Source organism: Lepisosteus platostomus, unplaced genomic scaffold (genome assembly GCF_059453375.1).
Source record: "Lepisosteus platostomus isolate fLepPlt1 unplaced genomic scaffold, fLepPlt1.hap1 Scaffold_93_H1, whole genome shotgun sequence".
Lineage (NCBI taxonomy): Eukaryota > Metazoa > Chordata > Actinopteri > Semionotiformes > Lepisosteidae > Lepisosteus > Lepisosteus platostomus.
The window spans coordinates 166,347-179,406 of NW_028291705.1; the positions used below are offsets into that span (position 1 = coordinate 166,347).

Genomic DNA, 13,060 nt, shown 5'->3' on the forward strand with positions numbered 1-13,060 from the left:
GGACTTCGTTATAAACCTCCAACAACACCGGTAGTAACCTTTCTCGGAAGGTTACATAAAATTCCGTCGGGAGTCCGTCCATCCCCGGGGTGGTACCTCTACGCAGGCCACCAATGGCTTCTCCAATCTCAGTCATTGTTAGGGCCTCACCCACACCTTCCATACCATCAATCTTCCTGTCAAACCCAATCAACCACTCATCCCACAAACTCTCATCCACTGGTTTCTCTGAAAATAAAACCTTGTAAAAATTAGTTGCACACCTCACCATGCCTTCTATGTCTCTGACCCTGGACCCATCTTCTCTCCTCAGACCCTCGAAGAGAGTCCTCTTCTGTCTGGCTCTGACCGAGCCAAAAAACTGGGCTGAGCACCTCTCCTCCCCCTCAATCAGGTTACCCTTCAACCTAAACAAAAAATCCTTAGCTCTCTCTACCCAAAGTTCTTTCAGTCTGAGTTTAAGCTCAGAAACTTTTGTCATGTCGAAAGCACCACCCTGGTTGGAAACCACATACTGCTCTTCTAGTTCCTGCTGCAATCTCACAAGCTCTCCTCTCTCTGCTACCTTCTTTTGGCTACAGTATGAGATAGAAGCCTTGGAGATCGCCCTTTTACAGGCTTCCCACCACAGCACCGCTGTCTGGTACCGCCCCCTCTGTAACTGGAACCGATCCAAAAGCGCAACTATCAAACTCTGATAATCGGCTTCCAATAACACTTTCGTGTTCAGTTTCCAGTAGTTTGATTTAGGGTCCATACCATCTGGTATCAAATCAACCGACAGCAACAGATGATCTGAAAACCATACCGGAGTAACCGTTGCCGCCTGTGTCAACCCACGTAGGGTGGTGAAGATATAATCAAGTCTTCTGAAGACACCCCTTCCATTACTCCATGTGTGCATTCTCTGTCCCTGACTATAGTCCTTGTGACCATCTTTTAGGTGAAACCGTGATATTAATTCTTTAAGATCACTCACACTCACACCACTCGCATCACATACATCAATATTAAAATCCCCTCCCATCACCACCACTCTATTGGTGTACAGATGTGGCTCAAGGTCCTTCAAAAACGCCCCCTGGAGCCGCCTTTCGGCAGGCCCGTAGACAGCTATTAAACGTACCTGCAATCTTTCCCATGCCCCATCTACAATCATTAGCCTTCCTGGGACTATGCAGTTAACTTCGCTTACAGAGAAATTCGGGGTTCCACATAGGATCCCGATTCCGGATGAGTGCACTCCCCCTACACTCCACCAGGACTCCCCTTTTACCCAGTCTCTCTTAAAGGTGACAATATCACCTTTTGTGCCTAAGTGTACTTCCTGCAAGAAACAAAAGCCGAAATGGCGCGCTTCTAACCATTTGAAGACGCCAATCCGCTTACTATGATTTTTAAGCCCTCTGGCGTTAATAGTACATACGGTACGACTCATGTTGGGTCAAAGGGAGTCTGCAGCTGCAACCCGTCTCCCAAACTAAAAGCACTCTCTATTCCAAGAGGACTGAGGAGATTCCCACCCACACTCATAACCTGCGGGGACCCCTCCCCCAGGGATGATGGACTTACCCCAGGATCATCGGAGGTCAGGAGGTGGATACCGCCGTCTTTCCCCGACTGTTCTGAGGTCTCTGAAACGAAATCCTCCTGTTCCACCACTATATCGCCCTGGCCCGGGGGTATGGGGTCGTCGAGGGTACTGACCTCAGCAGAGGCCTCCAAGGGGTCAGCCTCCTCACCCTGCTCTCCACCCCTCTCCCTCTGTTCCCCTTCCTCCCTACTCCCCCCCTCCCTACCTCCCTCTCCCTCTCCCTCTACACCCCCCTCCACCCCTACCTCCTTCCTACCCCCTTTCTTACACTCCCCCCTCGCCCTCTTTACAGCAATCGCCTTTTTCCGTCTCGGCATTCTCTGTCCTCTCTCTCCGTCTTCTCCCTTCTCTGCCTCGACGTCACTGTTCCCCGAGTCCTCCTCAACAGCTAGGACCTGAAAACGATTAGCCACAGTCTCGAACACGCACTCGTCGGACCTCATTCTTCTCTTCTCTGCCGCCGACTTCCTCTTTGCAGCCCTGCTAGGCTGGGTAACCCACTCCGGCGACTCCGACTCTGCCCTGTCCATCACTTCCGCCCACGACGAGGTCCCCGGACGCGCCTCTTCAGGTACCTTGGTCGCCTTTGGCATCTCCTCTGGTCTGTCGTCTCTTTCTTCTCTTGCGTCTGCTTGTGTCCTCTGGGTGGTCGCGGTCTTCTGCTGTGGTCTGCTCTCCTCTCTCCTCGGGCCCTCTGCCGAAGTCCGCACCACATCTGCAAAACTTCGACTCTTCATCGGACACACCCTGTACACATGGCCTTCTGCCCCACACAGGTCGCACGTTAAGACCTTAGTACAGTCCTTAGTTTCGTGAGTTGTGGCCTTACACTTTCTACACACACCGCCAGGACAGTTCGCCGCTACATGACCCCTCTGGAAACACTTCTTGCACGTCACCGGTTGGCCTGGATAGAAGAGGTAGCCTCTATTAGGCCCAATCGTGAAATAAGCCGGGGGATGTACCACTCCCTCACCCTCAGATGGCTTAGGTTTTAGCCGCACCGTGTATCTTCTTTTACCGGTCCACACTCTGAGGACATCTAAATCTTTTTGACCTTCTCCCTGCACGTCCACAAATCTGGATAAAAAGGTGATTACGTCTCTTTCTGGGACCCGATGATTAAATAGGTGAATTGTCAGAGTCCTGAGCTCCCTGGCAAACAAAGGCTCTATCAAGAAATCATTAAGCGGTTCCACATCTCTTCCTTCACACACCTTTTCCCAGGCTTTCTCACAAAGTTCATCCGATGCAAGCGACAGGTCGTATATCCCTCTGACTGGGAAATCTTGTAGACAATCAATGTCCTTCAATTTAATCCCTAGAGCCTTCATCAGGACTACTCTTTCAAACCGCTCACGGTTCATCCATTCCTTCTTCTTCTCTGCCTCCTTCACAACAAAACGCACTGTGCACCGCATCTGCCCCTCACGGGACAGAGGGTGCACAGCCGCCGAACCGCGGGCCCACTCACCACCTTCGACCGCTGTCATCTTGGAGGCCCCACTTCGCCCCCTGGGCTCAACCCAGGGCGACTACCCGTGGTGACCTTGGTGGACTTCTGCTTCGGTCTTCTGATGGTAAGGTTCCGCCCGTCTGGTCTGGTTCCGTTGTCCGCTGTCTTCTCCTTCTCCTCTTCGCCTTCGTTGTCTTCGCCTTTTGTCAAGTCCTCAGACCGCGGTCATGCCACGTATCTTTAGATCTTGGCCAAAAGGCCGAGAAGCGATGCCCACAAAGGCGCGGACCGACGCGCGGGCGTTCCGCTGGCGCACAGTGGCGCAGGCCGACTCCTCTGGAGCCCGGGACCCGCGCAGCTGCCGGCCTCCCTGCAGCCAGAGGCCTGCCGCGGGACTCTGCTCCCCCTCTCTCTTGCCTGCCCGCCTGCCTTCCTGCCAGTCCCGGGCGGGGGCCCTGCTCTTTGATCTTCTGTCAACGGCCCGACAACGACCGCAGCCGCAGGGGGCGCCAGCCGCCCGGCCTCCTTAGCTTAGGCCCCTCCCACCGGCAGCAGCTGCGCCCAACCGGCTGCAAGCCAAAGCCGAGCGCCAGCACCTGCGGGCAGAGGCAAGGGGCAGCTCTCTCTCGGGAGGGAGGGAGGGACGGGGACGCGCGCGCACACACGCCTGCCTGCCTGCCTGCCGAAAAAAAAGAAAGAAAAGGTGGATATACTAAGTTTTTTGGAGGGAAAACGCCCAGCTGTCGAAAGGGGCCCGCCTGCAGGGACGGGGACGGACACGCACGCAAGCAAGCAAGCAAGCAAGCAAGCAAGCAAGCAAGCCACGCCTGCCTCCCTGGGAAAAGGCTGAAAAACCTAAGTTTTTTGGAGGGAAAACGCACGGGAGCCGAAAAGGGGGCCGGCCTGCTTGCCCAGAGAGTCGAGACGCGGGAAAGCGCACAGAGGGAGCACGGGAACCGAGAGGGCGAGAGAGAGACAGAACACAGAGACACACAGATGGGGGACGAGGGACGAGACCCGAGAAGAAGGAGCTCCAGTCCACTTCGCTTGCTTGCTCGCTCGCTCGCTAGCTAGCTAGCTACCTAGCTACCTACGTCTGTCTTTTCACCGCTGAGAGAAGGTGGTGCACCGCTCCCGGAGGCGCTGCAATACCGGGCCGATGCGTGGAGAGGACGGAGCAAGCTCCTGATCCAGCTCCCTGTTCCAAAAATCCGTTTAATATGTGGTCCCCCGATGGGGGACGTATCAGATATTAAACTGATAAGAACAGATACTACACTTGATCTTAGCCAAAAGGCCGAGAAGCGATGCCCACAAAGGCGCGGACCGACGCGCGGGCGTTCCGCTGGCGCACAGTGGCGCAGGCCGACTCCTCTGGAGCCCGGGACCCGCGCAGCTGCCGGCCTCCCTGCAGCCAGAGGCCTGCCGCGGGACTCTGCTCCCCCTCTCTCTTGCCTGCCCGCCTGCCTTCCTGCCAGTCCCGGGCGGGGGCCCTGCTCTTTGATCTTCTGTCAACGGCCCGACAACGACCGCAGCCGCAGGGGGCGCCAGCCGCCCGGCCTCCTTAGCTTAGGCCCCTCCCACCGGCAGCAGCTGCGCCCAACCGGCTGCAAGCCAAAGCCGAGCGCCAGCACCTGCGGGCAGAGGCAAGGGGCAGCTCTCTCTCGGGAGGGAGGGAGGGACGGGGACGCGCGCGCACACACGCCTGCCTGCCTGCCTGCCGAAAAAAAAGAAAGAAAAGGTGGATATACTAAGTTTTTTGGAGGGAAAACGCCCAGCTGTCGAAAGGGGCCCGCCTGCAGGGACGGGGACGGACACGCACGCAAGCAAGCAAGCAAGCAAGCAAGCAAGCAAGCAAGCCACGCCTGCCTCCCTGGGAAAAGGCTGAAAAACCTAAGTTTTTTGGAGGGAAAACGCACGGGAGCCGAAAAGGGGGCCGGCCTGCTTGCCCAGAGAGTCGAGACGCGGGAAAGCGCACAGAGGGAGCACGGGAACCGAGAGGGCGAGAGAGAGACAGAACACAGAGACACACAGATGGGGGACGAGGGACGAGACCCGAGAAGAAGGAGCTCCAGTCCACTTCGCTTGCTTGCTCGCTCGCTCGCTAGCTAGCTAGCTACCTAGCTACCTACGTCTGTCTTTTCACCGCTGAGAGAAGGTGGTGCACCGCTCCCGGAGGCGCTGCAATACCGGGCCGATGCGTGGAGAGGACGGAGCAAGCTCCTGATCCAGCTCCCTGTTCCAAAAATCCGTTTAATATGTGGTCCCCCGATGGGGGACGTATCAGATATTAAACTGATAAGAACAGATACTACACTTGATCTTAGCCAAAAGGCCGAGAAGCGATGCCCACAAAGGCGCGGACCGACGCGCGGGCGTTCCGCTGGCGCACAGTGGCGCAGGCCGACTCCTCTGGAGCCCGGGACCCGCGCAGCTGCCGGCCTCCCTGCAGCCAGAGGCCTGCCGCGGGACTCTGCTCCCCCTCTCTCTTGCCTGCCCGCCTGCCTTCCTGCCAGTCCCGGGCGGGGGCCCTGCTCTTTGATCTTCTGTCAACGGCCCGACAACGACCGCAGCCGCAGGGGGCGCCAGCCGCCCGGCCTCCTTAGCTTAGGCCCCTCCCACCGGCAGCAGCTGCGCCCAACCGGCTGCAAGCCAAAGCCGAGCGCCAGCACCTGCGGGCAGAGGCAAGGGGCAGCTCTCTCTCGGGAGGGAGGGAGGGACGGGGACGCGCGCGCACACACGCCTGCCTGCCTGCCTGCCGAAAAAAAAGAAAGAAAAGGTGGATATACTAAGTTTTTTGGAGGGAAAACGCCCAGCTGTCGAAAGGGGCCCGCCTGCAGGGACGGGGACGGACACGCACGCAAGCAAGCAAGCAAGCAAGCAAGCAAGCAAGCAAGCCACGCCTGCCTCCCTGGGAAAAGGCTGAAAAACCTAAGTTTTTTGGAGGGAAAACGCACGGGAGCCGAAAAGGGGGCCGGCCTGCTTGCCCAGAGAGTCGAGACGCGGGAAAGCGCACAGAGGGAGCACGGGAACCGAGAGGGCGAGAGAGAGACAGAACACAGAGACACACAGATGGGGGACGAGGGACGAGACCCGAGAAGAAGGAGCTCCAGTCCACTTCGCTTGCTTGCTCGCTCGCTCGCTAGCTAGCTAGCTACCTAGCTACCTACGTCTGTCTTTTCACCGCTGAGAGAAGGTGGTGCACCGCTCCCGGAGGCGCTGCAATACCGGGCCGATGCGTGGAGAGGACGGAGCAAGCTCCTGATCCAGCTCCCTGTTCCAAAAATCCGTTTAATATGTGGTCCCCCGATGGGGGACGTATCAGATATTAAACTGATAAGAACAGATACTACACTTGATCTTAGCCAAAAGGCCGAGAAGCGATGCCCACAAAGGCGCGGACCGACGCGCGGGCGTTCCGCTGGCGCACAGTGGCGCAGGCCGACTCCTCTGGAGCCCGGGACCCGCGCAGCTGCCGGCCTCCCTGCAGCCAGAGGCCTGCCGCGGGACTCTGCTCCCCCTCTCTCTTGCCTGCCCGCCTGCCTTCCTGCCAGTCCCGGGCGGGGGCCCTGCTCTTTGATCTTCTGTCAACGGCCCGACAACGACCGCAGCCGCAGGGGGCGCCAGCCGCCCGGCCTCCTTAGCTTAGGCCCCTCCCACCGGCAGCAGCTGCGCCCAACCGGCTGCAAGCCAAAGCCGAGCGCCAGCACCTGCGGGCAGAGGCAAGGGGCAGCTCTCTCTCGGGAGGGAGGGAGGGACGGGGACGCGCGCGCACACACGCCTGCCTGCCTGCCTGCCGAAAAAAAAGAAAGAAAAGGTGGATATACTAAGTTTTTTGGAGGGAAAACGCCCAGCTGTCGAAAGGGGCCCGCCTGCAGGGACGGGGACGGACACGCACGCAAGCAAGCAAGCAAGCAAGCAAGCAAGCAAGCAAGCCACGCCTGCCTCCCTGGGAAAAGGCTGAAAAACCTAAGTTTTTTGGAGGGAAAACGCACGGGAGCCGAAAAGGGGGCCGGCCTGCTTGCCCAGAGAGTCGAGACGCGGGAAAGCGCACAGAGGGAGCACGGGAACCGAGAGGGCGAGAGAGAGACAGAACACAGAGACACACAGATGGGGGACGAGGGACGAGACCCGAGAAGAAGGAGCTCCAGTCCACTTCGCTTGCTTGCTCGCTCGCTCGCTAGCTAGCTAGCTACCTAGCTACCTACGTCTGTCTTTTCACCGCTGAGAGAAGGTGGTGCACCGCTCCCGGAGGCGCTGCAATACCGGGCCGATGCGTGGAGAGGACGGAGCAAGCTCCTGATCCAGCTCCCTGTTCCAAAAATCCGTTTAATATGTGGTCCCCCGATGGGGGACGTATCAGATATTAAACTGATAAGAACAGATACTACACTTGATCTTAGCCAAAAGGCCGAGAAGCGATGCCCACAAAGGCGCGGACCGACGCGCGGGCGTTCCGCTGGCGCACAGTGGCGCAGGCCGACTCCTCTGGAGCCCGGGACCCGCGCAGCTGCCGGCCTCCCTGCAGCCAGAGGCCTGCCGCGGGACTCTGCTCCCCCTCTCTCTTGCCTGCCCGCCTGCCTTCCTGCCAGTCCCGGGCGGGGGCCCTGCTCTTTGATCTTCTGTCAACGGCCCGACAACGACCGCAGCCGCAGGGGGCGCCAGCCGCCCGGCCTCCTTAGCTTAGGCCCCTCCCACCGGCAGCAGCTGCGCCCAACCGGCTGCAAGCCAAAGCCGAGCGCCAGCACCTGCGGGCAGAGGCAAGGGGCAGCTCTCTCTCGGGAGGGAGGGAGGGACGGGGACGCGCGCGCACACACGCCTGCCTGCCTGCCTGCCGAAAAAAAAGAAAGAAAAGGTGGATATACTAAGTTTTTTGGAGGGAAAACGCCCAGCTGTCGAAAGGGGCCCGCCTGCAGGGACGGGGACGGACACGCACGCAAGCAAGCAAGCAAGCAAGCAAGCAAGCAAGCAAGCCACGCCTGCCTCCCTGGGAAAAGGCTGAAAAACCTAAGTTTTTTGGAGGGAAAACGCACGGGAGCCGAAAAGGGGGCCGGCCTGCTTGCCCAGAGAGTCGAGACGCGGGAAAGCGCACAGAGGGAGCACGGGAACCGAGAGGGCGAGAGAGAGACAGAACACAGAGACACACAGATGGGGGACGAGGGACGAGACCCGAGAAGAAGGAGCTCCAGTCCACTTCGCTTGCTTGCTCGCTCGCTCGCTAGCTAGCTAGCTACCTAGCTACCTACGTCTGTCTTTTCACCGCTGAGAGAAGGTGGTGCACCGCTCCCGGAGGCGCTGCAATACCGGGCCGATGCGTGGAGAGGACGGAGCAAGCTCCTGATCCAGCTCCCTGTTCCAAAAATCCGTTTAATATGTGGTCCCCCGATGGGGGACGTATCAGATATTAAACTGATAAGAACAGATACTACACTTGATCTTAGCCAAAAGGCCGAGAAGCGATGCCCACAAAGGCGCGGACCGACGCGCGGGCGTTCCGCTGGCGCACAGTGGCGCAGGCCGACTCCTCTGGAGCCCGGGACCCGCGCAGCTGCCGGCCTCCCTGCAGCCAGAGGCCTGCCGCGGGACTCTGCTCCCCCTCTCTCTTGCCTGCCCGCCTGCCTTCCTGCCAGTCCCGGGCGGGGGCCCTGCTCTTTGATCTTCTGTCAACGGCCCGACAACGACCGCAGCCGCAGGGGGCGCCAGCCGCCCGGCCTCCTTAGCTTAGGCCCCTCCCACCGGCAGCAGCTGCGCCCAACCGGCTGCAAGCCAAAGCCGAGCGCCAGCACCTGCGGGCAGAGGCAAGGGGCAGCTCTCTCTCGGGAGGGAGGGAGGGACGGGGACGCGCGCGCACACACGCCTGCCTGCCTGCCTGCCGAAAAAAAAGAAAGAAAAGGTGGATATACTAAGTTTTTTGGAGGGAAAACGCCCAGCTGTCGAAAGGGGCCCGCCTGCAGGGACGGGGACGGACACGCACGCAAGCAAGCAAGCAAGCAAGCAAGCAAGCAAGCAAGCCACGCCTGCCTCCCTGGGAAAAGGCTGAAAAACCTAAGTTTTTTGGAGGGAAAACGCACGGGAGCCGAAAAGGGGGCCGGCCTGCTTGCCCAGAGAGTCGAGACGCGGGAAAGCGCACAGAGGGAGCACGGGAACCGAGAGGGCGAGAGAGAGACAGAACACAGAGACACACAGATGGGGGACGAGGGACGAGACCCGAGAAGAAGGAGCTCCAGTCCACTTCGCTTGCTTGCTCGCTCGCTCGCTAGCTAGCTAGCTACCTAGCTACCTACGTCTGTCTTTTCACCGCTGAGAGAAGGTGGTGCACCGCTCCCGGAGGCGCTGCAATACCGGGCCGATGCGTGGAGAGGACGGAGCAAGCTCCTGATCCAGCTCCCTGTTCCAAAAATCCGTTTAATATGTGGTCCCCCGATGGGGGACGTATCAGATATTAAACTGATAAGAACAGATACTACACTTGATCTTAGCCAAAAGGCCGAGAAGCGATGCCCACAAAGGCGCGGACCGACGCGCGGGCGTTCCGCTGGCGCACAGTGGCGCAGGCCGACTCCTCTGGAGCCCGGGACCCGCGCAGCTGCCGGCCTCCCTGCAGCCAGAGGCCTGCCGCGGGACTCTGCTCCCCCTCTCTCTTGCCTGCCCGCCTGCCTTCCTGCCAGTCCCGGGCGGGGGCCCTGCTCTTTGATCTTCTGTCAACGGCCCGACAACGACCGCAGCCGCAGGGGGCGCCAGCCGCCCGGCCTCCTTAGCTTAGGCCCCTCCCACCGGCAGCAGCTGCGCCCAACCGGCTGCAAGCCAAAGCCGAGCGCCAGCACCTGCGGGCAGAGGCAAGGGGCAGCTCTCTCTCGGGAGGGAGGGAGGGACGGGGACGCGCGCGCACACACGCCTGCCTGCCTGCCTGCCGAAAAAAAAGAAAGAAAAGGTGGATATACTAAGTTTTTTGGAGGGAAAACGCCCAGCTGTCGAAAGGGGCCCGCCTGCAGGGACGGGGACGGACACGCACGCAAGCAAGCAAGCAAGCAAGCAAGCAAGCAAGCAAGCCACGCCTGCCTCCCTGGGAAAAGGCTGAAAAACCTAAGTTTTTTGGAGGGAAAACGCACGGGAGCCGAAAAGGGGGCCGGCCTGCTTGCCCAGAGAGTCGAGACGCGGGAAAGCGCACAGAGGGAGCACGGGAACCGAGAGGGCGAGAGAGAGACAGAACACAGAGACACACAGATGGGGGACGAGGGACGAGACCCGAGAAGAAGGAGCTCCAGTCCACTTCGCTTGCTTGCTCGCTCGCTCGCTAGCTAGCTAGCTACCTAGCTACCTACGTCTGTCTTTTCACCGCTGAGAGAAGGTGGTGCACCGCTCCCGGAGGCGCTGCAATACCGGGCCGATGCGTGGAGAGGACGGAGCAAGCTCCTGATCCAGCTCCCTGTTCCAAAAATCCGTTTAATATGTGGTCCCCCGATGGGGGACGTATCAGATATTAAACTGATAAGAACAGATACTACACTTGATCTTAGCCAAAAGGCCGAGAAGCGATGCCCACAAAGGCGCGGACCGACGCGCGGGCGTTCCGCTGGCGCACAGTGGCGCAGGCCGACTCCTCTGGAGCCCGGGACCCGCGCAGCTGCCGGCCTCCCTGCAGCCAGAGGCCTGCCGCGGGACTCTGCTCCCCCTCTCTCTTGCCTGCCCGCCTGCCTTCCTGCCAGTCCCGGGCGGGGGCCCTGCTCTTTGATCTTCTGTCAACGGCCCGACAACGACCGCAGCCGCAGGGGGCGCCAGCCGCCCGGCCTCCTTAGCTTAGGCCCCTCCCACCGGCAGCAGCTGCGCCCAACCGGCTGCAAGCCAAAGCCGAGCGCCAGCACCTGCGGGCAGAGGCAAGGGGCAGCTCTCTCTCGGGAGGGAGGGAGGGACGGGGACGCGCGCGCACACACGCCTGCCTGCCTGCCTGCCGAAAAAAAAGAAAGAAAAGGTGGATATACTAAGTTTTTTGGAGGGAAAACGCCCAGCTGTCGAAAGGGGCCCGCCTGCAGGGACGGGGACGGACACGCACGCAAGCAAGCAAGCAAGCAAGCAAGCAAGCAAGCAAGCCACGCCTGCCTCCCTGGGAAAAGGCTGAAAAACCTAAGTTTTTTGGAGGGAAAACGCACGGGAGCCGAAAAGGGGGCCGGCCTGCTTGCCCAGAGAGTCGAGACGCGGGAAAGCGCACAGAGGGAGCACGGGAACCGAGAGGGCGAGAGAGAGACAGAACACAGAGACACACAGATGGGGGACGAGGGACGAGACCCGAGAAGAAGGAGCTCCAGTCCACTTCGCTTGCTTGCTCGCTCGCTCGCTAGCTAGCTAGCTACCTAGCTACCTACGTCTGTCTTTTCACCGCTGAGAGAAGGTGGTGCACCGCTCCCGGAGGCGCTGCAATACCGGGCCGATGCGTGGAGAGGACGGAGCAAGCTCCTGATCCAGCTCCCTGTTCCAAAAATCCGTTTAATATGTGGTCCCCCGATGGGGGACGTATCAGATATTAAACTGATAAGAACAGATACTACACTTGATCTTAGCCAAAAGGCCGAGAAGCGATGCCCACAAAGGCGCGGACCGACGCGCGGGCGTTCCGCTGGCGCACAGTGGCGCAGGCCGACTCCTCTGGAGCCCGGGACCCGCGCAGCTGCCGGCCTCCCTGCAGCCAGAGGCCTGCCGCGGGACTCTGCTCCCCCTCTCTCTTGCCTGCCCGCCTGCCTTCCTGCCAGTCCCGGGCGGGGGCCCTGCTCTTTGATCTTCTGTCAACGGCCCGACAACGACCGCAGCCGCAGGGGGCGCCAGCCGCCCGGCCTCCTTAGCTTAGGCCCCTCCCACCGGCAGCAGCTGCGCCCAACCGGCTGCAAGCCAAAGCCGAGCGCCAGCACCTGCGGGCAGAGGCAAGGGGCAGCTCTCTCTCGGGAGGGAGGGAGGGACGGGGACGCGCGCGCACACACGCCTGCCTGCCTGCCTGCCGAAAAAAAAGAAAGAAAAGGTGGATATACTAAGTTTTTTGGAGGGAAAACGCCCAGCTGTCGAAAGGGGCCCGCCTGCAGGGACGGGGACGGACACGCACGCAAGCAAGCAAGCAAGCAAGCAAGCAAGCAAGCAAGCCACGCCTGCCTCCCTGGGAAAAGGCTGAAAAACCTAAGTTTTTTGGAGGGAAAACGCACGGGAGCCGAAAAGGGGGCCGGCCTGCTTGCCCAGAGAGTCGAGACGCGGGAAAGCGCACAGAGGGAGCACGGGAACCGAGAGGGCGAGAGAGAGACAGAACACAGAGACACACAGATGGGGGACGAGGGACGAGACCCGAGAAGAAGGAGCTCCAGTCCACTTCGCTTGCTTGCTCGCTCGCTCGCTAGCTAGCTAGCTACCTAGCTACCTACGTCTGTCTTTTCACCGCTGAGAGAAGGTGGTGCACCGCTCCCGGAGGCGCTGCAATACCGGGCCGATGCGTGGAGAGGACGGAGCAAGCTCCTGATCCAGCTCCCTGTTCCAAAAATCCGTTTAATATGTGGTCCCCCGATGGGGGACGTATCAGATATTAAACTGATAAGAACAGATACTACACTTGATCTTAGCCAAAAGGCCGAGAAGCGATGCCCACAAAGGCGCGGACCGACGCGCGGGCGTTCCGCTGGCGCACAGTGGCGCAGGCCGACTCCTCTGGAGCCCGGGACCCGCGCAGCTGCCGGCCTCCCTGCAGCCAGAGGCCTGCCGCGGGACTCTGCTCCCCCTCTCTCTTGCCTGCCCGCCTGCCTTCCTGCCAGTCCCGGGCGGGGGCCCTGCTCTTTGATCTTCTGTCAACGGCCCGACAACGACCGCAGCCGCAGGGGGCGCCAGCCGCCCGGCCTCCTTAGCTTAGGCCCCTCCCACCGGCAGCAGCTGCGCCCAACCGGCTGCAAGCCAAAGCCGAGCGCCAGCACCTGCGGGCAGAGGCAAGGGGCAGCTCTCTCTCGGGAGGGAGGGAGGGACGGGGACGCGCGCGCACACACGCC

General features: G+C 60.4%; 9 non-coding genes across 9 annotated transcripts; all 9 read right to left on the reverse strand.

Moving 5' to 3' along the window:
- Positions 1–4,168: 4,168 nt before the first annotated feature.
- On the reverse strand, positions 4,169–4,359 carry LOC148630674 (U2 spliceosomal RNA). Its single transcript, XR_015935121.1, has one exon. It is a non-coding gene; the product is annotated as a U2 spliceosomal RNA (small nuclear RNA).
- Positions 4,360–5,206: 847 nt separating this feature from the next.
- LOC148630675 (U2 spliceosomal RNA) lies at positions 5,207–5,397 on the reverse strand. Its single transcript, XR_015935123.1, has one exon. It is a non-coding gene; the product is annotated as a U2 spliceosomal RNA (small nuclear RNA).
- An 847-nt stretch (positions 5,398–6,244) lies between these two features.
- LOC148630676 (U2 spliceosomal RNA) lies at positions 6,245–6,435 on the reverse strand. The gene has a single exon (XR_015935124.1). It is a non-coding gene; the product is annotated as a U2 spliceosomal RNA (small nuclear RNA).
- Positions 6,436–7,282: 847 nt separating this feature from the next.
- Positions 7,283–7,473, reverse strand: LOC148630677 (U2 spliceosomal RNA). The gene has a single exon (XR_015935126.1). It is a non-coding gene; the product is annotated as a U2 spliceosomal RNA (small nuclear RNA).
- Positions 7,474–8,320: 847 nt separating this feature from the next.
- On the reverse strand, positions 8,321–8,511 carry LOC148630678 (U2 spliceosomal RNA). Its single transcript, XR_015935127.1, has one exon. It is a non-coding gene; the product is annotated as a U2 spliceosomal RNA (small nuclear RNA).
- An 847-nt stretch (positions 8,512–9,358) lies between these two features.
- Positions 9,359–9,549, reverse strand: LOC148630679 (U2 spliceosomal RNA). The gene has a single exon (XR_015935129.1). It is a non-coding gene; the product is annotated as a U2 spliceosomal RNA (small nuclear RNA).
- Positions 9,550–10,396: 847 nt separating this feature from the next.
- Positions 10,397–10,587, reverse strand: LOC148630680 (U2 spliceosomal RNA). The gene has a single exon (XR_015935130.1). It is a non-coding gene; the product is annotated as a U2 spliceosomal RNA (small nuclear RNA).
- An 847-nt stretch (positions 10,588–11,434) lies between these two features.
- On the reverse strand, positions 11,435–11,625 carry LOC148630681 (U2 spliceosomal RNA). Its single transcript, XR_015935131.1, has one exon. It is a non-coding gene; the product is annotated as a U2 spliceosomal RNA (small nuclear RNA).
- An 847-nt stretch (positions 11,626–12,472) lies between these two features.
- LOC148630682 (U2 spliceosomal RNA) lies at positions 12,473–12,663 on the reverse strand. Its single transcript, XR_015935020.1, has one exon. It is a non-coding gene; the product is annotated as a U2 spliceosomal RNA (small nuclear RNA).
- Between the last annotated feature and the right edge of the window lie 397 nt (positions 12,664–13,060).